Below are 21930 nucleotides of genomic sequence, written 5' to 3'. Positions count from 1 at the left end.
AGATAGAAATGTTGAGATAGAGCATGTCACGCAGGCAAAGCGAGAGCTCTAAGAGCAAAGCCAGACAGCTGTGTTTTAATTCAGGACTTGATGTAGGCAAAAGCATACGTCCCTGGGTGGGCTTGAACCACCAACCTTTCGGTTAACAGCCGAACGCGCTAACCGATTGCGCCATAGAGACCAACCACCGCAGTGAGCGTGTTGGGACTCAATATATGTTTTTACCTTTGTGCTCCTGCCTGCAGCTCTAAGGTCCTGGCATAAGACAGGTAGGCTTAGACTCCATAGTGACATGTCTTACTTCTCTTAGAAGAAGGTTCTGAGTTGCCAGGCAGCTTATCTTCTGCCGGGCACACTTTCCTTTGCAGGCTTTCAGGTTGTGAATCCAGCACTGCTTAGGTGTCCATGTCAGACATGAGCAGCTCATTGAGCCCCACTGTGTGTTTTTTGTGGAGATACAACTCTCAGACTAGAGGGAGCAGGTGGGAAGTGGGTGAGACTCACACAGGGTGGGTGGGGCAGTTAAAGGATGTTATCTAATAGTGTAATCGAGGAGTTGGGTTTTTTGTGCACTACACTTTAACCAGCGATTCTTTCTAAAAGGAAATCCCAGGGCAGTACCCGCAATGAGTGGCATCCCCACACCCGAGGTTGCATTGTGGTAGCTGTTCCCTGAGCCCATAGCCCCTGTCCCCATGTCGCCCTTTCTCCTCGTGTAACTCACCTCAGGTTCGGTGGCTCTGATACTTGCTGCTTCTGCGCGATCATCCCCATGATCTGGGCCTTTGTACGAAATGTCATGTAAGATGACTTTATTCAGCACAGCGTTTGTCATTTGCTTGGTTGTCCTGTCACTGTTGGATGTTTTCTTGCGCAGACTACTGTCTAATGGTGGGAAGGCCACGAGACACGTGACTTTTCTCTTTCCTTGTTAGCATAGTTTCCTGCCACTGTCTTGTTGTGCTGCCTGCCTGTGAGACACGTGTCTTGCCCATCTCAGCTCCACTGTGGCATGTTAGATATGTCTTTGAGCAGAGTCCCGGTCCCAGAGCTGCTGCCTTCTCTGCACTCTGGCTTGTAAGACTGCAGGCAAAGGCCCTCCCTGGCCCCTCAGCCAGATAGATACATTTACCTGCAGGGCTCAGCTTTGGTGAAAGATATTGGCGAGAGAGAGGAAAGGGGACGGCCCGTGGTGCACCCCCTATTTTGCATAGAACCACAGCCTCCTGGGAGGGCAGAGACATGAGGGTTCTCAGGGAAAGCCCTCCCAGGAGTGTTGAAGGGCAGGACGTGAAACACAGCAATCCCGGAATGGCCTGGTCTAAGATGCCTGTGCAATAGGCCTGGCCCTAGGCTTCCGGGGCTCTTCCTCGGCAGAGGCCCCAGTGGTATGAGCCCGACCAGGGCTGTGCCCGACCAGGGCTGTAGGGCGCGTTGGGAGCGCGTTAGGGACGCGAAAGAGGGCGCAGGGCGCAGAACTCTGCCCGTTTCTCCCCAGGATTTTGGGGAGGACAGGGAATCTGGCCAGGTCAGTGACTAGGCTTTCCCAGAAGGAAAGTCCAGTGACAGTGGCATGTTGTGAAACACAAGATTGCTGGTGGTCTGGAGGGTGCTTTCTGTCAGCCACTTCTCCCGGGAGCAGCCAGAGAGCAGGCTGATGTCGTGCTCTGTCAAGCACAACACTGGCCCCAAACCACTGTCCTTAGCAAAAGCAGAAACATTCATAGTTTCAGTCTCCTGCATCTGATTCCTGCCATCAGCATGTGAACGTTTGGCAGTCCAAGGCTTGCCATGCAAACTTTGTTCATAGGTGTCCCATGCGAATGCATGGGCCTCATCACTACTGTCTACGGCAGGGCTCTCTGCTCAGCCTATGTAAGTGAAGCATTGGTGGTTCAGTGGTAGAATTCTCGCCTGCCACGTGGGAGGCCCGGGTTCGATTCCGGCCAATGCAAAGCGCCCTTCTTTTGGCTTTGCTTTAGAAGTCAGAGATATAGACTTGGTGGGGAAAAAAATGTCAAAGAGTGACCACGCCGTGATTTGAACACGCAACCTTCTGATCTGGAGTCAGACGCGCCACCGTTGCGCCACGAGGTCCCTGTGCATGCAGTTCTCAGCCCCGGATCAAGAAATGCTTCTGTGCCTTTTATTGGCCCTCAGTACGCCTGTGGTTAAAGTAGAAGGCTTGGTGTCCCGTTTCCAGTCCTATTGGTGGAAATGACTAGAGGTGAAGAGATGAGAGAAGATAGAAATGTTGAGATAGAGCATGTCACGCAGGCAAAGCGAGAGCTCTAAGAGCAAAGCCAGACAGCTGTGTTTTAATTCAGGACTTGATGTAGGCAAAAGCATACGTCCCTGGGTGGGCTTAAACCACCAACCTTTCGGTTAACAGCCGAACGCGCTAACCGATTGCGCCACAGAGACCAACCACCGCAGTGAGCGTGTTGGGACTCAATATATGTTTTTACCTTTGTGCTCCTGCCTGCAGCTCTAAGGTCCTGGCATAAGACAGGTAGGCTTAGACTCCATTGTGACATGTCTTACTTCTCTTAGAAGAAGGTTCTGAGTTGCCAGGCAGCTTATCTTCTGCCGGGCACACTTTCCTTTGCAGGCTTTCAGGTTGTGAATCCAGCACTGCTTAGGTGTCCATGTCAGACATGAGCAGCTCATTGAGCCCCACTGTGTGTTTTTTGTGGATATACAACTCTCAGACTAGAGGGAGCAGGCGGGAAGTGGGTGAGACTCACACAGGGTGGGTGGGGCAGTTAAAGGATGTTATCTAATAGTGTAATCGAGGAGTTGGGTTTTTTGTGCACTACACTTTAACCAGCGATTCTTTCTAAAAGGAAATCCCAGGGCAGTACCCGCAATGAGTGGCATCCCCACACCCGAGGTTGCATTGTGGTAGCTGTTCCCTGAGCCCATAGCCCCTGTCCCCATGTCGCCCTTTCTCCTCGTGTAACTCACCCCAGGTTCGGTGGCTCTGATACTTGCTGCTTCTGCTGCGCGATCATCCCCATGATCTGGGCCTTTGTACGAAATGTCATGTAAGATGACTTTATTCAGCACGGCGTTTGTCATTTGCTTGGTTGTCCTGTCACTGTTGGATGTTTTCTTGCGCAGACTACTGTCTAATGGTGGGAAGGCCACGAGACACGTGACTTTTCTCTTTCCTTGTTAGCATAGTTTCCTGCCACTGTCTTGGTGTGCTGCCAGCCTGTGAGACACGTGTCTTGCCCATCTCAGCTCCACTGTGGCATGTTAGATATGTCTTTGAGCAGAGTCCCGGTCCCAGAGCTGCTGCCTTCTCTGCACTCTGGCTTGTAAGACTGCAGGCAAAGGCCCTCCCTGGCCCCTCAGCCAGATAGATACATTTACCTGCAGGGCTCAGCTTTGGTGAAAGATATTGGCGAGAGAGAGGAAAGGGGACGGCCCGTGGTGCACCCCCTATTTTGCATAGAACCACAGCCTCCTGGGAGGGCAGAGACATGAGGGTTCTCAGGGAAAGCCCTCCCAGGAGTGTTGAAGGGCAGGACGTGAAACACAGCAATCCCGGAATGGCCTGGTCTAAGATGCCTGTGCAATAGGCCTGGCCCTAGGCTTCCGGGGCTCTTCCTCGGCAGAGGCCCCAGTGGTATGAGCCCGACCAGGGCTGTGCCCGACCAGGGCTGTAGGGCGCGTTGGGAGCGCGTTAGGGACGCGAAAGAGGGCGCATGGCGCAGAACTCTGCCCGTTTCTCCCCAGGATTTTGGGGAGGACAGGGAATCTGGCCAGGTCAGTGACTAGGCTTTCCCAGAAGGAAAGTCCAGTGACAGTGGCATGTTGTGAAACACAAGATTGCTGGTGGTCTGGAGGGTGCTTTCTGTCAGCCACTTCTCCCGGGAGCAGCCAGAGAGCAGGCTGATGTCGTGCTCTGTCAAGCACAACACTGGCCCCAAACCACTGTCCTTAGCAAAAGCAGAAACATTCATAGTTTCAGTCTCCTGCATCTGATTCCTGCCATCAGCATGTGAACGTTTGGCAGTGCAAGGCTTGCCATGCAAACTTTGTTCATAGGTGTCCCATGCGAATGCATGGGCCTCATCACTACTGTCTACGGCAGGGCTCTCTGCTCAGCCTATGTAAGTGAAGCATTGGTGGTTCAGTGGTAGAATTCTCGCCTGCCACGCGGGAGGCCCGGGTTCGATTCCCGGCCAATGCAAAGCGCCCTTCTTTTGGCTTTGCTTTAGAAGTCAGGGATATAGACTTGGTGGGGGAAAAAATGTCAAAGAGTGACCCCGACGTGATTTGAACACGCAACCTTCTGATCTGGAGTCAGACACGCTACCGTTGCGCCACGAGGTCCCTGTGCATGCAGTTCTCAGCCCCGGATCAAGAAATGCTTCTGTGCCTTTTATTGGCCCTCAGTACGCCTGTGGTTAAAGTAGAAGGCTTGGTGTCCCGTTTCCAGTCCTATTGGTGGAAATGACTAGAGGTGAAGAGATGAGAGAAGATAGAAATGTTGAGATAGAGCATGTCACGCAGGCAAAGCGAGAGCTCTAAGAGCAAAGCCAGACAGCTGTGTTTTAATTCAGGACTTGATGTAGGCAAAAGCATACGTCCCTGGGTGGGCTTGAACCACCAACCTTTCGGTTAACAGCCGAACGCGCTAACCGATTGCGCCACAGAGACCAACCACCGCAGTGAGCGTGTTGGGACTCAATATATGTTTTTACCTTTGTGCTCCTGCCTGCAGCTCTAAGGTCCTGGCATAAGACAGGTAGGCTTAGACTCCATTGTGACATGTCTTACTTCTCTTAGAAGAAGGTTCTGAGTTGCCAGGCAGCTTATCTTCTGCCGGGCACACTTTCCTTTGCAGGCTTTCAGGTTGTGAATCCAGCACTGCTTAGGTGTCCATGTCAGACATGAGCAGCTCATTGAGCCCCACTGTGTGTTTTTTGTGGAGATACAACTCTCAGACTAGAGGGAGCAGGCGGGAAGTGGGTGAGACTCACACAGGGTGGGTGGGGCAGTTAAAGGATGTTATCTAATAGTGTAATCGAGGAGTTGGGTTTTTTGTGCACTACACTTTAACCAGCGATTCTTTCTAAAAGGAAATCCCAGGGCAGTACCCGCAATGAGTGGCATCCCCACACCCGAGGTTGCATTGTGGTAGCTGTTCCCTGAGCCCCTAGCCCCTGTCCCCATGTCGCCCTTTCTCCTCGTGTAACTCACCTCAGGTTCGGTGGCTCTGATACTTGCTGCTTCTGCGCGATCATCCCCATGATCTGGGCCTTTGTACGAAATGTCATGTAAGATGACTTTATTCAGCACAGCGTTTGTCATATGCTTGGTTGTCCTGTCACTGTTGGATGTTTTCTTGCGCAGACTACTGTCTAATGGTGGGAAGGCCACGAGACACGTGACTTTTCTCTTTCCTTGTTAGCATAGTTTCCTGCCACTGTCTTGTTGTGCTGCCTGCCTGTGAGACACGTGTCTTGCCCATCTCAGCTCCACTGTGGCATGTTAGATATGTCTTTGAGCAGAGTCCCGGTCCCAGAGCTGCTGCCTTCTCTGCACTCTGGCTTGTAAGACTGCAGGCAAAGGCCCTCCCTGGCCCCTCAGCCAGATAGATACATTTACCTGCAGGGCTCAGCTTTGGTGAAAGATATTGGCGAGAGAGAGGAAAGGGGACGGCCCGTGGTGCACCCCCTATTTTGCATAGAACCACAGCCTCCTGGGAGGGCAGAGACATGAGGGTTCTCAGGGAAAGCCCTCCCAGGAGTGTTGAAGGGCAGGACGTGAAACACAGCAATCCCGGAATGGCCTGGTCTAAGATGCCTGTGCAATAGGCCTGGCCCTAGGCTTCCGGGGCTCTTCCTCGGCAGAGGCCCCAGTGGTATGAGCCCGACCAGGGCTGTGCCCGACCAGGGCTGTAGGGCGCGTTGGGAGCGCGTTAGGGACGCGAAAGAGGGCGCAGGGCGCAGAACTCTGCCCGTTTCTCCCCAGGATTTTGGGGAGGACAGGGAATCTGGCCAGGTCAGTGACTAGGCTTTCCCAGAAGGAAAGTCCAGTGACAGTGGCATGTTGTGAAACACAAGATTGCTGGTGGTCTGGAGGGTGCTTTGTGTCAGCCACTTCTCCCGGGAGCAGCCAGAGAGCAGGCTGATGTCGTGCTCTGTCAAGCACAACACTGGCCCCAAACCACTGTCCTTAGCAAAAGCAGAAACATTCATAGTTTCAGTCTCCTGCATCTGATTCCTGCCATCAGCATGTGAACGTTTGGCAGTCCAAGGCTTGCCATGCAAACTTTGTTCATAGGTGTCCCATGCGAATGCATGGGCCTCATCACTACTGTCTACGGCAGGGCTCTCTGCTCAGCCTATGTAAGTGAAGCATTGGTGGTTCAGTGGTAGAATTCTCGCCTGCCACGCGGGAGGCCCGGGTTCGATTCCCGGCCAATGCAAAGCGCCCTTCTTTTGGCTTTGCTTTAGAAGTCAGAGATATAGACTTGGTGGGGAAAAAAATGTCAAAGAGTGACCCCGACGTGATTTGAACACGCAACCTTCTGATCTGGAGTCAGACGCGCTACCGTTGCGCCACGAGGTCCCTGTGCATGCAGTTCTCAGCCCCGGATCAAGAAATGCTTCTGTGCCTTTTATTGGCCCTCAGTACGCCTGTGGTTAAAGTAGAAGGCTTGGTGTCCCGTTTCCAGTCCTATTGGTGGAAATGACTAGAGGTGAAGAGATGAGAGAAGATAGAAATGTTGAGATAGAGCGTGTCACGCAGGCAAAGCGAGAGCTCTAAGAGCAAAGCCAGACAGCTGTGTTTTAATTCAGGACTTGATGTAGGCAAAAGCATACGTCCCTGGGTGGGCTTGAACCACCAACCTTTCGGTTAACAGCCGAACGCGCTAACCGATTGCGCCACAGAGACCAACCACCGCAGTGAGTGTGTTGGGACTCAATATATGTTTTTACCTTTGTGCTCCTGCCTGCAGCTCTAAGGTCCTGGCATAAGACAGGTAGGCTTAGACTCCATTGTGACATGTCTTACTTCTCTTAGAAGAAGGTTCTGAGTTGCCAGGCAGCTTATCTTCTGCCGGGCACACTTTCCTTTGCAGGCTTTCAGGTTGTGAATCCAGCACTGCTCAGGTGTCCATGTCAGACATGAGCAGCTCATTGAGCCCCACTGTGTGTTTTTTGTGGAGATACAACTCTCAGACTAGAGGGAGCAGGCAGGAAGTGGGTGAGACTCACACAGGGTGGGTGGGGCAGTTAAAGGATGTTATCTAATAGTGTAATCGAGGAGTTGGGTTTTTTGTGCACTACACTTTAACCAGCGATTCTTTCTAAAAGGAAATCCCAGGGCAGTACCCGCAATGAGTGGCATCCCCACACCCGAGGTTGCATTGTGGTAGCTGTTCCCTGAGCCCCTAGCCCCTGTCCCCATGTCGCCCTTTCTCCTCGTGTAACTCACCTCAGGTTCGGTGGCTCTGATACTTGCTGCTTCTGCGCGATCATCCCCATGATCTGGGCCTTTGTACGAAATGTCATGTAAGATGACTTTATTCAGCACAGCGTTTGTCATTTGCTTGGTTGTCCTGTCACTGTTGGATGTTTTCTTGCGCAGACTACTGTCTAATGGTGGGAAGGCCACGAGACACGTGACTTTTCTCTTTCCTTGTTAGCATAGTTTCCTGCCACTGTCTTGTTGTGCTGCCTGCCTGTGAGACACGTGTCTTGCCCATCTCAGCTCCACTGTGGCATGTTAGATATGTCTTTGAGCAGAGTCCCGGTCCCAGAGCTTCTGCCTTCTCTGCACTCTGGCTTGTAAGACTGCAGGCAAAGGCCCTCCCTGGCCCCTCAGCCAGATAGATACATTTACCTGCAGGGCTCAGCTTTGGTGAAAGATATTGGCGAGAGAGAGGAAAGGGGACGGCCCGTGGTGCACCCCCTATTTTGCATAGAACCACAGCCTCCTGGGAGGGCAGAGACATGAGGGTTCTCAGGGAAAGCCCTCCCAGGAGTGTTGAAGGGCAGGACGTGAAACACAGCAATCCCGGAATGGCCTGGTCTAAGATGCCTGTGCAATAGGCCTGGCCCTAGGCTTCCGGGGCTCTTCCTCGGCAGAGGCCCCAGTGGTATGAGCCCGACCAGCGCTGTGCCCGACCAGGGCTGTAGGGCGCGTTGGGAGCGCGTTAGGGACGCGAAAGAGGGCGCAGGGCGCAGAACTCTGCCCGTTTCTCCCCAGGATTTTGGGGAGGACAGGGAATCTGGCCAGGTCAGTGACTAGGCTTTCCCAGAAGGAAAGTCCAGTGACAGTGGCATGTTGTGAAACACAAGATTGCTGGTGGTCTGGAGGGTGCTTTCTGTCAGCCACTTCTCCCGGGAGCAGCCAGAGAGCAGGCTGATGTCGTGCTCTGTCAAGCACAACACTGGCCCCAAACCACTGTCCTTAGCAAAAGCAGAAACATTCATAGTTTCAGTCTCCTGCATCTGATTCCTGCCATCAGCATGTGAACGTTTGGCAGTCCAAGGCTTGCCATGCAAACTTTGTTCATAGGTGTCCCATGCGAATGCATGGGCCTCATCACTACTGTCTACGGCAGGGCTCTCTGCTCAGCCTATGTAAGTGAAGCATTGGTGGTTCAGTGGTAGAATTCTCGCCTGCCACGTGGGAGGCCCGGGTTCGATTCCGGCCAATGCAAAGCGCCCTTCTTTTGGCTTTGCTTTAGAAGTCAGAGATATAGACTTGGTGGGGAAAAAAATGTCAAAGAGTGACCACGCCGTGATTTGAACACGCAACCTTCTGATCTGGAGTCAGACGCGCCACCGTTGCGCCACGAGGTCCCTGTGCATGCAGTTCTCAGCCCCGGATCAAGAAATGCTTCTGTGCCTTTTATTGGCCCTCAGTACGCCTGTGGTTAAAGTAGAAGGCTTGGTGTCCCGTTTCCAGTCCTATTGGTGGAAATGACTAGAGGTGAAGAGATGAGAGAAGATAGAAATGTTGAGATAGAGCATGTCACGCAGGCAAAGCGAGAGCTCTAAGAGCAAAGCCAGACAGCTGTGTTTTAATTCAGGACTTGATGTAGGCAAAAGCATACGTCCCTGGGTGGGCTTAAACCACCAACCTTTCGGTTAACAGCCGAACGCGCTAACCGATTGCGCCACAGAGACCAACCACCGCAGTGAGCGTGTTGGGACTCAATATATGTTTTTACCTTTGTGCTCCTGCCTGCAGCTCTAAGGTCCTGGCATAAGACAGGTAGGCTTAGACTCCATTGTGACATGTCTTACTTCTCTTAGAAGAAGGTTCTGAGTTGCCAGGCAGCTTATCTTCTGCCGGGCACACTTTCCTTTGCAGGCTTTCAGGTTGTGAATCCAGCACTGCTTAGGTGTCCATGTCAGACATGAGCAGCTCATTGAGCCCCACTGTGTGTTTTTTGTGGATATACAACTCTCAGACTAGAGGGAGCAGGCGGGAAGTGGGTGAGACTCACACAGGGTGGGTGGGGCAGTTAAAGGATGTTATCTAATAGTGTAATCGAGGAGTTGGGTTTTTTGTGCACTACACTTTAACCAGCGATTCTTTCTAAAAGGAAATCCCAGGGCAGTACCCGCAATGAGTGGCATCCCCACACCCGAGGTTGCATTGTGGTAGCTGTTCCCTGAGCCCCTAGCCCCTGTCCCCATGTCGCCCTTTCTCCTCGTGTAACTCACCCCAGGTTCGGTGGCTCTGATACTTGCTGCTCCTGCTGCGCGATCATCCCCATGATCTGGGCCTTTGTACGAAATGTCATGTAAGATGACTTTATTCAGCACGGCGTTTGTCATTTGCTTGGTTGTCCTGTCACTGTTGGATGTTTTCTTGCGCAGACTACTGTCTAATGGTGGGAAGGCCACGAGACACGTGACTTTTCTCTTTCCTTGTTAGCATAGTTTCCTGCCACTGTCTTGTTGTGCTGCCTGCCTGTGAGACACGTGTCTTGCCCATCTCAGCTCCACTGTGGCATGTTAGATATGTCTTTGAGCAGAGTCCCGGTCCCAGAGCTGCTGCCTTCTCTGCACTCTGGCTTGTAAGACTGCAGGCAAAGGCCCTCCCTGGCCCCTCAGCCAGATAGATACATTTACCTGCAGGGCTCAGCTTTGGTGAAAGATATTGGCGAGAGAGAGGAAAGGGGACGGCCCGTGGTGCACCCCCTATTTTGCATAGAACCACAGCCTCCTGGGAGGGCAGAGACATGAGGGTTCTCAGGGAAAGCCCTCCCAGGAGTGTTGAAGGGCAGGACGTGAAACACAGCAATCCCGGAATGGCCTGGTCTAAGATGCCTGTGCAATAGGCCTGGCCCTAGGCTTCCGGGGCTCTTCCTCGGCAGAGGCCCCAGTGGTATGAGCCCGACCAGGGCTGTGCCCGACCAGGGCTGTAGGGCGCGTTGGGAGCGCGTTAGGGACGCGAAAGAGGGCGCAGGGCGCAGAACTCTGCCCGTTTCTCCCCAGGATTTTGGGGAGGACAGGGAATCTGGCCAGGTCAGTGACTAGGCTTTCCCAGAAGGAAAGTCCAGTGACAGTGGCATGTTGTGAAACACAAGATTGCTGGTGGTCTGGAGGGTGCTTTGTGTCAGCCACTTCTCCCGGGAGCAGCCAGAGAGCAGGCTGATGTCGTGCTCTGTCAAGCACAACACTGGCCCCAAACCACTGTCCTTAGCAAAAGCAGAAACATTCATAGTTTCAGTCTCCTGCATCTGATTCCTGCCATCAGCATGTGAACGTTTGGCAGTCCAAGGCTTGCCATGCAAACTTTGTTCATAGGTGTCCCATGCGAATGCATGGGCCTCATCACTACTGTCTACGGCAGGGCTCTCTGCTCAGCCTATGTAAGTGAAGCATTGGTGGTTCAGTGGTAGAATTCTCGCCTGCCACGCGGGAGGCCCGGGTTCGATTCCCGGCCAATGCAAAGCGCCCTTCTTTTGGCTTTGCTTTAGAAGTCAGAGATATAGACTTGGTGGGGAAAAAAATGTCAAAGAGTGACCCCAACGTGATTTGAACACGCAACCTTCTGATCTGGAGTCAGACGCGCTACCGTTGCGCCACGAGGTCCCTGTGCATGCAGTTCTCAGCCCCGGATCAAGAAATGCTTCTGTGCCTTTTATTGGCCCTCAGTACGCCTGTGGTTAAAGTAGAAGGCTTGGTGTCCCGTTTCCAGTCCTATTGGTGGAAATGACTAGAGGTGAAGAGATGAGAGAAGATAGAAATGTTGAGATAGAGCGTGTCACGCAGGCAAAGCGAGAGCTCTAAGAGCAAAGCCAGACAGCTGTGTTTTAATTCAGGACTTGATGTAGGCAAAAGCATACGTCCCTGGGTGGGCTTGAACCACCAACCTTTCGGTTAACAGCCGAACGCGCTAACCGATTGCGCCACAGAGACCAACCACTGCAGTGAGTGTGTTGGGACTCAATATATGTTTTTACCTTTGTGCTCCTGCCTGCAGCTCTAAGGTCCTGGCATAAGACAGGTAGGCTTAGACTCCATTGTGACATGTCTTACTTCTCTTAGAAGAAGGTTCTGAGTTGCCAGGCAGCTTATCTTCTGCCGGGCACACTTTCCTTTGCAGGCTTTCAGGTTGTGAATCCAGCACTGCTTAGGTGTCCATGTCAGACATGAGCAGCTCATTGAGCCCCACTGTGTGTTTTTTGTGGAGATACAACTCTCAGACTAGAGGGAGCAGGCAGGAAGTGGGTGAGACTCACACAGGGTGGGTGGGGCAGTTAAAGGATGTTATCTAATAGTGTAATCGAGGAGTTGGGTTTTTTGTGCACTACACTTTAACCAGCGATTCTTTCTAAAAGGAAATCCCAGGGCAGTACCCGCAATGAGTGGCATCCCCACACCCGAGGTTGCATTGTGGTAGCTGTTCCCTGAGCCCCTAGCCCCTGTCCCCATGTCGCCCTTTCTCCTCGTGTAACTCACCTCAGGTTCGGTGGCTCTGATACTTGCTGCTTCTGCGCGATCATCCCCATGATCTGGGCCTTTGTACGAAATGTCATGTAAGATGACTTTATTCAGCACAGCGTTTGTCATTTGCTTGGTTGTCCTGTCACTGTTGGATGTTTTCTTGCGCAGACTACTGTCTAATGGTGGGAAGGCCACGAGACACGTGACTTTTCTCTTTCCTTGTTAGCATAGTTTCCTGCCACTGTCTTGTTGTGCTGCCTGCCTGTGAGACACGTGTCTTGCCCATCTCAGCTCCACTGTGGCATGTTAGATATGTCTTTGAGCAGAGTCCCGGTCCCAGAGCTGCTGCCTTCTCTGCACTCTGGCTTGTAAGACTGCAGGCAAAGGCCCTCCCTGGCCCCTCAGCCAGATAGATACATTTACCTGCAGGGCTCAGCTTTGGTGAAAGATATTGGCGAGAGAGAGGAAAGGGGACGGCCCGTGGTGCACCCCCTATTTTGCATAGAACCACAGCCTCCTGGGAGGGCAGAGACATGAGGGTTCTCAGGGAAAGCCCTCCCAGGAGTGTTGAAGGGCAGGACGTGAAACACAGCAATCCCGGAATGGCCTGGTCTAAGATGCCTGTGCAATAGGCCTGGCCCTAGGCTTCCGGGGCTCTTCCTCGGCAGAGGCCCCAGTGGTATGAGCCCGACCAGCGCTGTGCCCGACCAGGGCTGTAGGGCGCGTTGGGAGCGCGTTAGGGACGCGAAAGAGGGCGCAGGGCGCAGAACTCTGCCCGTTTCTCCCCAGGATTTTGGGGAGGACAGGGAATCTGGCCAGGTCAGTGACTAGGCTTTCCCAGAAGGAAAGTCCAGTGACAGTGGCATGTTGTGAAACACAAGATTGCTGGTGGTCTGGAGGGTGCTTTCTGTCAGCCACTTCTCCCGGGAGCAGCCAGAGAGCAGGCTGATGTCGTGCTCTGTCAAGCACAACACTGGCCCCAAACCACTGTCCTTAGCAAAAGCAGAAACATTCATAGTTTCAGTCTCCTGCATCTGATTCCTGCCATCAGCATGTGAACGTTTGGCAGTCCAAGGCTTGCCATGCAAACTTTGTTCATAGGTGTCCCATGCGAATGCATGGGCCTCATCACTACTGTCTACGGCAGGGCTCTCTGCTCAGCCTATGTAAGTGAAGCATTGGTGGTTCAGTGGTAGAATTCTCGCCTGCCACGTGGGAGGCCCGGGTTCGATTCCGGCCAATGCAAAGCGCCCTTCTTTTGGCTTTGCTTTAGAAGTCAGAGATATAGACTTGGTGGGGAAAAAAATGTCAAAGAGTGACCACGCCGTGATTTGAACACGCAACCTTCTGATCTGGAGTCAGACGCGCCACCGCTGCGCCACGAGGTCCCTGTGCATGCAGTTCTCAGCCCCGGATCAAGAAATGCTTCTGTGCCTTTTATTGGCCCTCAGTACGCCTGTGGTTAAAGTAGAAGGCTTGGTGTCCCGTTTCCAGTCCTATTGGTGGAAATGACTAGAGGTGAAGAGATGAGAGAAGATAGAAATGTTGAGATAGAGCATGTCACGCAGGCAAAGCGAGAGCTCTAAGAGCAAAGCCAGACAGCTGTGTTTTAATTCAGGACTTGATGTAGGCAAAAGCATACGTCCCTGGGTGGGCTTAAACCACCAACCTTTCGGTTAACAGCCGAACGCGCTAACCGATTGCGCCACAGAGACCAACCACCGCAGTGAGCGTGTTGGGACTCAATATATGTTTTTACCTTTGTGCTCCTGCCTGCAGCTCTAAGGTCCTGGCATAAGACAGGTAGGCTTAGACTCCATTGTGACATGTCTTACTTCTCTTAGAAGAAGGTTCTGAGTTGCCAGGCAGCTTATCTTCTGCCGGGCACACTTTCCTTTGCAGGCTTTCAGGTTGTGAATCCAGCACTGCTTAGGTGTCCATGTCAGACATGAGCAGCTCATTGAGCCCCACTGTGTGTTTTTTGTGGAGATACAACTCTCAGACTAGAGGGAGCAGGCGGGAAGTGGGTGAGACTCACACAGGGTGGGTGGGGCAGTTAAAGGATGTTATCTAATAGTGTAATCGAGGAGTTGGGTTTTTTGTGCACTACACTTTAACCAGCGATTCTTTCTAAAAGGAAATCCCAGGGCAGTACCCGCAATGAGTGGCATCCCCACACCCGAGGTTGCATTGTGGTAGCTGTTCCCTGAGCCCCTAGCCCCTGTCCCCATGTCGCCCTTTCTCCTCGTGTAACTCACCTCAGGTTCGGTGGCTCTGATACTTGCTGCTTCTGCGCGATCATCCCCATGATCTGGGCCTTTGTACGAAATGTCATGTAAGATGACTTTATTCAGCACAGCGTTTGTCATATGCTTGGTTGTCCTGTCACTGTTGGATGTTTTCTTGCGCAGACTACTGTCTAATGGTGGGAAGGCCACGAGACACGTGACTTTTCTCTTTCCTTGTTAGCATAGTTTCCTGCCACTGTCTTGTTGTGCTGCCTGCCTGTGAGACACGTGTCTTGCCCATCTCAGCTCCACTGTGGCATGTTAGATATGTCTTTGAGCAGAGTCCCGGTCCCAGAGCTGCTGCCTTCTCTGCACTCTGGCTTGTAAGACTGCAGGCAAAGGCCCTCCCTGGCCCCTCAGCCAGATAGATACATTTACCTGCAGGGCTCAGCTTTGGTGAAAGATATTGGCGAGAGAGAGGAAAGGGGACGGCCCGTGGTGCACCCCCTATTTTGCATAGAACCACAGCCTCCTGGGAGGGCAGAGACATGAGGGTTCTCAGGGAAAGCCCTCCCAGGAGTGTTGAAGGGCAGGACGTGAAACACAGCAATCCCGGAATGGCCTGGTCTAAGATGCCTGTGCAATAGGCCTGGCCCTAGGCTTCCGGGGCTCTTCCTCGGCAGAGGCCCCAGTGGTATGAGCCCGACCAGGGCTGTGCCCGACCAGGGCTGTAGGGCGCGTTGGGAGCGCGTTAGGGACGCGAAAGAGGGCGCAGGGCGCAGAACTCTGCCCGTTTCTCCCCAGGATTTTGGGGAGGACAGGGAATCTGGCCAGGTCAGTGACTAGGCTTTCCCAGAAGGAAAGTCCAGTGACAGTGGCATGTTGTGAAACACAAGATTGCTGGTGGTCTGGAGGGTGCTTTGTGTCAGCCACTTCTCCCGGGAGCAGCCAGAGAGCAGGCTGATGTCGTGCTCTGTCAAGCACAACACTGGCCCCAAACCACTGTCCTTAGCAAAAGCAGAAACATTCATAGTTTCAGTCTCCTGCATCTGATTCCTGCCATCAGCATGTGAACGTTTGGCAGTCCAAGGCTTGCCATGCAAACTTTGTTCATAGGTGTCCCATGCGAATGCATGGGCCTCATCACTACTGTCTACGGCAGGGCTCTCTGCTCAGCCTATGTAAGTGAAGCATTGGTGGTTCAGTGGTAGAATTCTCGCCTGCCACGTGGGAGGCCCGGGTTCGATTCCGGCCAATGCAAAGCGCCCTTCTTTTGGCTTTGCTTTAGAAGTCAGAGATATAGACTTGGTGGGGAAAAAAATGTCAAAGAGTGACCACGCCGTGATTTGAACACGCAACCTTCTGATCTGGAGTCAGACGCGCCACCGTTGCGCCACGAGGTCCCTGTGCATGCAGTTCTCAGCCCCGGATCAAGAAATGCTTCTGTGCCTTTTATTGGCCCTCAGTACGCCTGTGGTTAAAGTAGAAGGCTTGGTGTCCCGTTTCCAGTCCTATTGGTGGAAATGACTAGAGGTGAAGAGATGAGAGAAGATAGAAATGTTGAGATAGAGCATGTCACGCAGGCAAAGCGAGAGCTCTAAGAGCAAAGCCAGACAGCTGTGTTTTAATTCAGGACTTGATGTAGGCAAAAGCATACGTCCCTGGGTGGGCTTAAACCACCAACCTTTCGGTTAACAGCCGAACGCGCTAACCGATTGCGCCACAGAGACCAACCACCGCAGTGAGCGTGTTGGGACTCAATATATGTTTTTACCTTTGTGCTCCTGCCTGCAGCTCTAAGGTCCTGGCATAAGACAGGTAGGCTTAGACTCCATTGTGACATGTCTTACTTCTCTTAGAAGAAGGTTCTGAGTTGCCAGGCAGCTTATCTTCTGCCGGGCACACTTTCCTTTGCAGGCTTTCAGGTTGTGAATCCAGCACTGCTTAGGTGTCCATGTCAGACATGAGCAGCTCATTGAGCCCCACTGTGTGTTTTTTGTGGATATACAACTCTCAGACTAGAGGGAGCAGGCGGGAAGTGGGTGAGACTCACACAGGGTGGGTGGGGCAGTTAAAGGATGTTATCTAATAGTGTAATCGAGGAGTTGGGTTTTTTGTGCACTACACTTTAACCAGCGATTCTTTCTAAAAGGAAATCCCAGGGCAGTACCCGCAATGAGTGGCATCCCCACACCCGAGGTTGCATTGTGGTAGCTGTTCCCTGAGCCCATAGCCCCTGTCCCCATGTCGCCCTTTCTCCTCGTGTAACTCACCCCAGGTTCGGTGGCTCTGATACTTGCTGCTTCTGCTGCGCGATCATCCCCATGATCTGGGCCTTTGTACGAAATGTCATGTAAGATGACTTTATTCAGCACGGCGTTTGTCATTTGCTTGGTTGTCCTGTCACTGTTGGATGTTTTCTTGCGCAGACTACTGTCTAATGGTGGGAAGGCCACGAGACACGTGACTTTTCTCTTTCCTTGTTAGCATAGTTTCCTGCCACTGTCTTGGTGTGCTGCCAGCCTGTGAGACACGTGTCTTGCCCATCTCAGCTCCACTGTGGCATGTTAGATATGTCTTTGAGCAGAGTCCCAGTCCCAGAGCTGCTGCCTTCTCTGCACTCTGGCTTGTAAGACTGCAGGCAAAGGCCCTCCCTGGCCCCTCAGCCAGATAGATACATTTACCTGCAGGGCTCAGCTTTGGTGAAAGATATTGGCGAGAGAGAGGAAAGGGGACGGCCCGTGGTGCACCCCCTATTTTGCATAGAACCACAGCCTCCTGGGAGGGCAGAGACATGAGGGTTCTCAGGGAAAGCCCTCCCAGGAGTGTTGAAGGGCAGGACGTGAAACACAGCAATCCCGGAATGGCCTGGTCTAAGATGCCTGTGCAATAGGCCTGGCCCTAGGCTTCCGGGGCTCTTCCTCGGCAGAGGCCCCAGTGGTATGAGCCCGACCAGGGCTGTGCCCGACCAGGGCTGTAGGGCGCGTTGGGAGCGCGTTAGGGACGCGAAAGAGGGCGCATGGCGCAGAACTCTGCCCGTTTCTCCCCAGGATTTTGGGGAGGACAGGGAATCTGGCCAGGTCAGTGACTAGGCTTTCCCAGAAGGAAAGTCCAGTGACAGTGGCATGTTGTGAAACACAAGATTGCTGGTGGTCTGGAGGGTGCTTTCTGTCAGCCACTTCTCCCGGGAGCAGCCAGAGAGCAGGCTGATGTCGTGCTCTGTCAAGCACAACACTGGCCCCAAACCACTGTCCTTAGCAAAAGCAGAAACATTCATAGTTTCAGTCTCCTGCATCTGATTCCTGCCATCAGCATGTGAACGTTTGGCAGTGCAAGGCTTGCCATGCAAACTTTGTTCATAGGTGTCCCATGCGAATGCATGGGCCTCATCACTACTGTCTACGGCAGGGCTCTCTGCTCAGCCTATGTAAGTGAAGCATTGGTGGTTCAGTGGTAGAATTCTCGCCTGCCACGCGGGAGGCCCGGGTTCGATTCCCGGCCAATGCAAAGCGCCCTTCTTTTGGCTTTGCTTTAGAAGTCAGGGATATAGACTTGGTGGGGGAAAAAATGTCAAAGAGTGACCCCGACGTGATTTGAACACGCAACCTTCTGATCTGGAGTCAGACACGCTACCGTTGCGCCACGAGGTCCCTGTGCATGCAGTTCTCAGCCCCGGATCAAGAAATGCTTCTGTGCCTTTTATTGGCCCTCAGTACGCCTGTGGTTAAAGTAGAAGGCTTGGTGTCCCGTTTCCAGTCCTATTGGTGGAAATGACTAGAGGTGAAGAGATGAGAGAAGATAGAAATGTTGAGATAGAGCATGTCACGCAGGCAAAGCGAGAGCTCTAAGAGCAAAGCCAGACAGCTGTGTTTTAATTCAGGACTTGATGTAGGCAAAAGCATACGTCCCTGGGTGGGCTTGAACCACCAACCTTTCGGTTAACAGCCGAACGCGCTAACCGATTGCGCCACAGAGACCAACCACCGCAGTGAGCGTGTTGGGACTCAATATATGTTTTTACCTTTGTGCTCCTGCCTGCAGCTCTAAGGTCCTGGCATAAGACAGGTAGGCTTAGACTCCATTGTGACATGTCTTACTTCTCTTAGAAGAAGGTTCTGAGTTGCCAGGCAGCTTATCTTCTGCCGGGCACACTTTCCTTTGCAGGCTTTCAGGTTGTGAATCCAGCACTGCTTAGGTGTCCATGTCAGACATGAGCAGCTCATTGAGCCCCACTGTGTGTTTTTTGTGGAGATACAACTCTCAGACTAGAGGGAGCAGGCGGGAAGTGGGTGAGACTCACACAGGGTGGGTGGGGCAGTTAAAGGATGTTATCTAATAGTGTAATCGAGGAGTTGGGTTTTTTGTGCACTACACTTTAACCAGCGATTCTTTCTAAAAGGAAATCCCAGGGCAGTACCCGCAATGAGTGGCATCCCCACACCCGAGGTTGCATTGTGGTAGCTGTTCCCTGAGCCCCTAGCCCCTGTCCCCATGTCGCCCTTTCTCCTCGTGTAACTCACCTCAGGTTCGGTGGCTCTGATACTTGCTGCTTCTGCGCGATCATCCCCATGATCTGGGCCTTTGTACGAAATGTCATGTAAGATGACTTTATTCAGCACAGCGTTTGTCATATGCTTGGTTGTCCTGTCACTGTTGGATGTTTTCTTGCGCAGACTACTGTCTAATGGTGGGAAGGCCACGAGACACGTGACTTTTCTCTTTCCTTGTTAGCATAGTTTCCTGCCACTGTCTTGTTGTGCTGCCTGCCTGTGAGACACGTGTCTTGCCCATCTCAGCTCCACTGTGGCATGTTAGATATGTCTTTGAGCAGAGTCCCGGTCCCAGAGCTGCTGCCTTCTCTGCACTCTGGCTTGTAAGACTGCAGGCAAAGGCCCTCCCTGGCCCCTCAGCCAGATAGATACATTTACCTGCAGGGCTCAGCTTTGGTGAAAGATATTGGCGAGAGAGAGGAAAGGGGACGGCCCGTGGTGCACCCCCTATTTTGCATAGAACCACAGCCTCCTGGGAGGGCAGAGACATGAGGGTTCTCAGGGAAAGCCCTCCCAGGAGTGTTGAAGGGCAGGACGTGAAACACAGCAATCCCGGAATGGCCTGGTCTAAGATGCCTGTGCAATAGGCCTGGCCCTAGGCTTCCGGGGCTCTTCCTCGGCAGAGGCCCCAGTGGTATGAGCCCGACCAGGGCTGTGCCCGACCAGGGCTGTAGGGCGCGTTGGGAGCGCGTTAGGGACGCGAAAGAGGGCGCAGGGCGCAGAACTCTGCCCGTTTCTCCCCAGGATTTTGGGGAGGACAGGGAATCTGGCCAGGTCAGTGACTAGGCTTTCCCAGAAGGAAAGTCCAGTGACAGTGGCATGTTGTGAAACACAAGATTGCTGGTGGTCTGGAGGGTGCTTTGTGTCAGCCACTTCTCCCGGGAGCAGCCAGAGAGCAGGCTGATGTCGTGCTCTGTCAAGCACAACACTGGCCCCAAACCACTGTCCTTAGCAAAAGCAGAAACATTCATAGTTTCAGTCTCCTGCATCTGATTCCTGCCATCAGCATGTGAACGTTTGGCAGTCCAAGGCTTGCCATGCAAACTTTGTTCATAGGTGTCCCATGCGAATGCATGGGCCTCATCACTACTGTCTACGGCAGGGCTCTCTGCTCAGCCTATGTAAGTGAAGCATTGGTGGTTCAGTGGTAGAATTCTCGCCTGCCACGCGGGAGGCCCGGGTTCGATTCCCGGCCAATGCAAAGCGCCCTTCTTTTGGCTTTGCTTTAGAAGTCAGAGATATAGACTTGGTGGGGAAAAAAATGTCAAAGAGTGACCCCGACGTGATTTGAACACGCAACCTTCTGATCTGGAGTCAGACGCGCTACCGTTGCGCCACGAGGTCCCTGTGCATGCAGTTCTCAGCCCCGGATCAAGAAATGCTTCTGTGCCTTTTATTGGCCCTCAGTACGCCTGTGGTTAAAGTAGAAGGCTTGGTGTCCCGTTTCCAGTCCTATTGGTGGAAATGACTAGAGGTGAAGAGATGAGAGAAGATAGAAATGTTGAGATAGAGCGTGTCACGCAGGCAAAGCGAGAGCTCTAAGAGCAAAGCCAGACAGCTGTGTTTTAATTCAGGACTTGATGTAGGCAAAAGCTTACGTCCCTGGGTGGGCTTGAACCACCAACCTTTCGGTTAACAGCCGAACGCGCTAACCGATTGCGCCACAGAGACCAACCACCGCAGTGAGTGTGTTGGGACTCAATATATGTTTTTACCTTTGTGCTCCTGCCTGCAGCTCTAAGGTCCTGGCATAAGACAGGTAGGCTTAGACTCCATTGTGACATGTCTTACTTCTCTTAGAAGAAGGTTCTGAGTTGCCAGGCAGCTTATCTTCTGCCGGGCACACTTTCCTTTGCAGGCTTTCAGGTTGTGAATCCAGCACTGCTTAGGTGTCCATGTCAGACATGAGCAGCTCATTGAGCCCCACTGTGTGTTTTTTGTGGAGATACAACTCTCAGACTAGAGGGAGCAGGCAGGAAGTGGGTGAGACTCACACAGGGTGGGTGGGGCAGTTAAAGGATGTTATCTAATAGTGTAATCGAGGAGTTGGGTTTTTTGTGCACTACACTTTAACCAGCGATTCTTTCTAAAAGGAAATCCCAGGGCAGTACCCGCAATGAGTGGCATCCCCACACCCGAGGTTGCATTGTGGTAGCTGTTCCCTGAGCCCCTAGCCCCTGTCCCCATGTCGCCCTTTCTCCTCGTGTAACTCACCTCAGGTTCGGTGGCTCTGATACTTGCTGCTTCTGCGCGATCATCCCCATGATCTGGGCCTTTGTACGAAATGTCATGTAAGATGACTTTATTCAGCACAGCGTTTGTCATTTGCTTGGTTGTCCTGTCACTGTTGGATGTTTTCTTGCGCAGACTACTGTCTAATGGTGGGAAGGCCACGAGACACGTGACTTTTCTCTTTCCTTGTTAGCATAGTTTCCTGCCACTGTCTTGTTGTGCTGCCTGCCTGTGAGACACGTGTCTTGCCCATCTCAGCTCCACTGTGGCATGTTAGATATGTCTTTGAGCAGAGTCCCGGTCCCAGAGCTGCTGCCTTCTCTGCACTCTGGCTTGTAAGACTGCAGGCAAAGGCCCTCCCTGGCCCCTCAGCCAGATAGATACATTTACCTGCAGGGCTCAGCTTTGGTGAAAGATATTGGCGAGAGAGAGGAAAGGGGACGGCCCGTGGTGCACCCCCTATTTTGCATAGAACCACAGCCTCCTGGGAGGGCAGAGACATGAGGGTTCTCAGGGAAAGCCCTCCCAGGAGTGTTGAAGGGCAGGACGTGAAACACAGCAATCCCGGAATGGCCTGGTCTAAGATGCCTGTGCAATAGGCCTGGCCCTAGGCTTCCGGGGCTCTTCCTCGGCAGAGGCCCCAGTGGTATGAGCCCGACCAGCGCTGTGCCCGACCAGGGCTGTAGGGCGCGTTGGGAGCGCGTTAGGGACGCGAAAGAGGGCGCAGGGCGCAGAACTCTGCCCGTTTCTCCCCAGGATTTTGGGGAGGACAGGGAATCTGGCCAGGTCAGTGACTAGGCTTTCCCAGAAGGAAAGTCCAGTGACAGTGGCATGTTGTGAAACACAAGATTGCTGGTGGTCTGGAGGGTGCTTTCTGTCAGCCACTTCTCCCGGGAGCAGCCAGAGAGCAGGCTGATGTCGTGCTCTGTCAAGCACAACACTGGCCCCAAACCACTGTCCTTAGCAAAAGCAGAAACATTCATAGTT

The 21930-nt window shown here is 52.8% G+C and overlaps 12 non-coding genes across 12 annotated transcripts; 5 read left to right on the top strand and 7 right to left on the bottom strand.

The window, feature by feature from the left end:
- The first annotated feature begins 4130 nt into the window (after positions 1 to 4130).
- TRNAG-GCC (transfer RNA glycine (anticodon GCC)) lies at positions 4131 to 4201 on the top strand. Its single transcript has one exon. It is a non-coding gene; the product is annotated as a tRNA-Gly (tRNA).
- Positions 4202 to 4597: 396 nt separating this feature from the next.
- On the bottom strand, positions 4598 to 4671 carry TRNAN-GUU (transfer RNA asparagine (anticodon GUU)). Its single transcript has one exon. It is a non-coding gene; the product is annotated as a tRNA-Asn (tRNA).
- Positions 4672 to 6374: 1703 nt separating this feature from the next.
- On the top strand, positions 6375 to 6445 carry TRNAG-GCC (transfer RNA glycine (anticodon GCC)). Its single transcript has one exon. It is a non-coding gene; the product is annotated as a tRNA-Gly (tRNA).
- Positions 6446 to 6516: 71 nt separating this feature from the next.
- Positions 6517 to 6588, bottom strand: TRNAW-CCA (transfer RNA tryptophan (anticodon CCA)). The gene has a single exon. It is a non-coding gene; the product is annotated as a tRNA-Trp (tRNA).
- Positions 6589 to 6841: 253 nt separating this feature from the next.
- On the bottom strand, positions 6842 to 6915 carry TRNAN-GUU (transfer RNA asparagine (anticodon GUU)). Its single transcript has one exon. It is a non-coding gene; the product is annotated as a tRNA-Asn (tRNA).
- Positions 6916 to 10864: 3949 nt separating this feature from the next.
- TRNAG-GCC (transfer RNA glycine (anticodon GCC)) lies at positions 10865 to 10935 on the top strand. Its single transcript has one exon. It is a non-coding gene; the product is annotated as a tRNA-Gly (tRNA).
- A 396-nt stretch (positions 10936 to 11331) lies between these two features.
- Positions 11332 to 11405, bottom strand: TRNAN-GUU (transfer RNA asparagine (anticodon GUU)). The gene has a single exon. It is a non-coding gene; the product is annotated as a tRNA-Asn (tRNA).
- Positions 11406 to 17597: 6192 nt separating this feature from the next.
- On the top strand, positions 17598 to 17668 carry TRNAG-GCC (transfer RNA glycine (anticodon GCC)). Its single transcript has one exon. It is a non-coding gene; the product is annotated as a tRNA-Gly (tRNA).
- A 396-nt stretch (positions 17669 to 18064) lies between these two features.
- Positions 18065 to 18138, bottom strand: TRNAN-GUU (transfer RNA asparagine (anticodon GUU)). Its single transcript has one exon. It is a non-coding gene; the product is annotated as a tRNA-Asn (tRNA).
- A 1703-nt stretch (positions 18139 to 19841) lies between these two features.
- Positions 19842 to 19912, top strand: TRNAG-GCC (transfer RNA glycine (anticodon GCC)). The gene has a single exon. It is a non-coding gene; the product is annotated as a tRNA-Gly (tRNA).
- Positions 19913 to 19983: 71 nt separating this feature from the next.
- TRNAW-CCA (transfer RNA tryptophan (anticodon CCA)) lies at positions 19984 to 20055 on the bottom strand. The gene has a single exon. It is a non-coding gene; the product is annotated as a tRNA-Trp (tRNA).
- Positions 20056 to 20308: 253 nt separating this feature from the next.
- TRNAN-GUU (transfer RNA asparagine (anticodon GUU)) lies at positions 20309 to 20382 on the bottom strand. The gene has a single exon. It is a non-coding gene; the product is annotated as a tRNA-Asn (tRNA).
- Positions 20383 to 21930: the final 1548 nt, after the last annotated feature.

Source organism: Pleurodeles waltl, chromosome 4_1 (genome assembly GCF_031143425.1).
Source record: "Pleurodeles waltl isolate 20211129_DDA chromosome 4_1, aPleWal1.hap1.20221129, whole genome shotgun sequence".
Classification (NCBI taxonomy): Eukaryota; Metazoa; Chordata; class Amphibia; order Caudata; family Salamandridae; genus Pleurodeles; species Pleurodeles waltl.
Note: the sequence above shows the minus strand (reverse complement) of the source record. Positions and strands in the feature narration are given on the sequence as shown.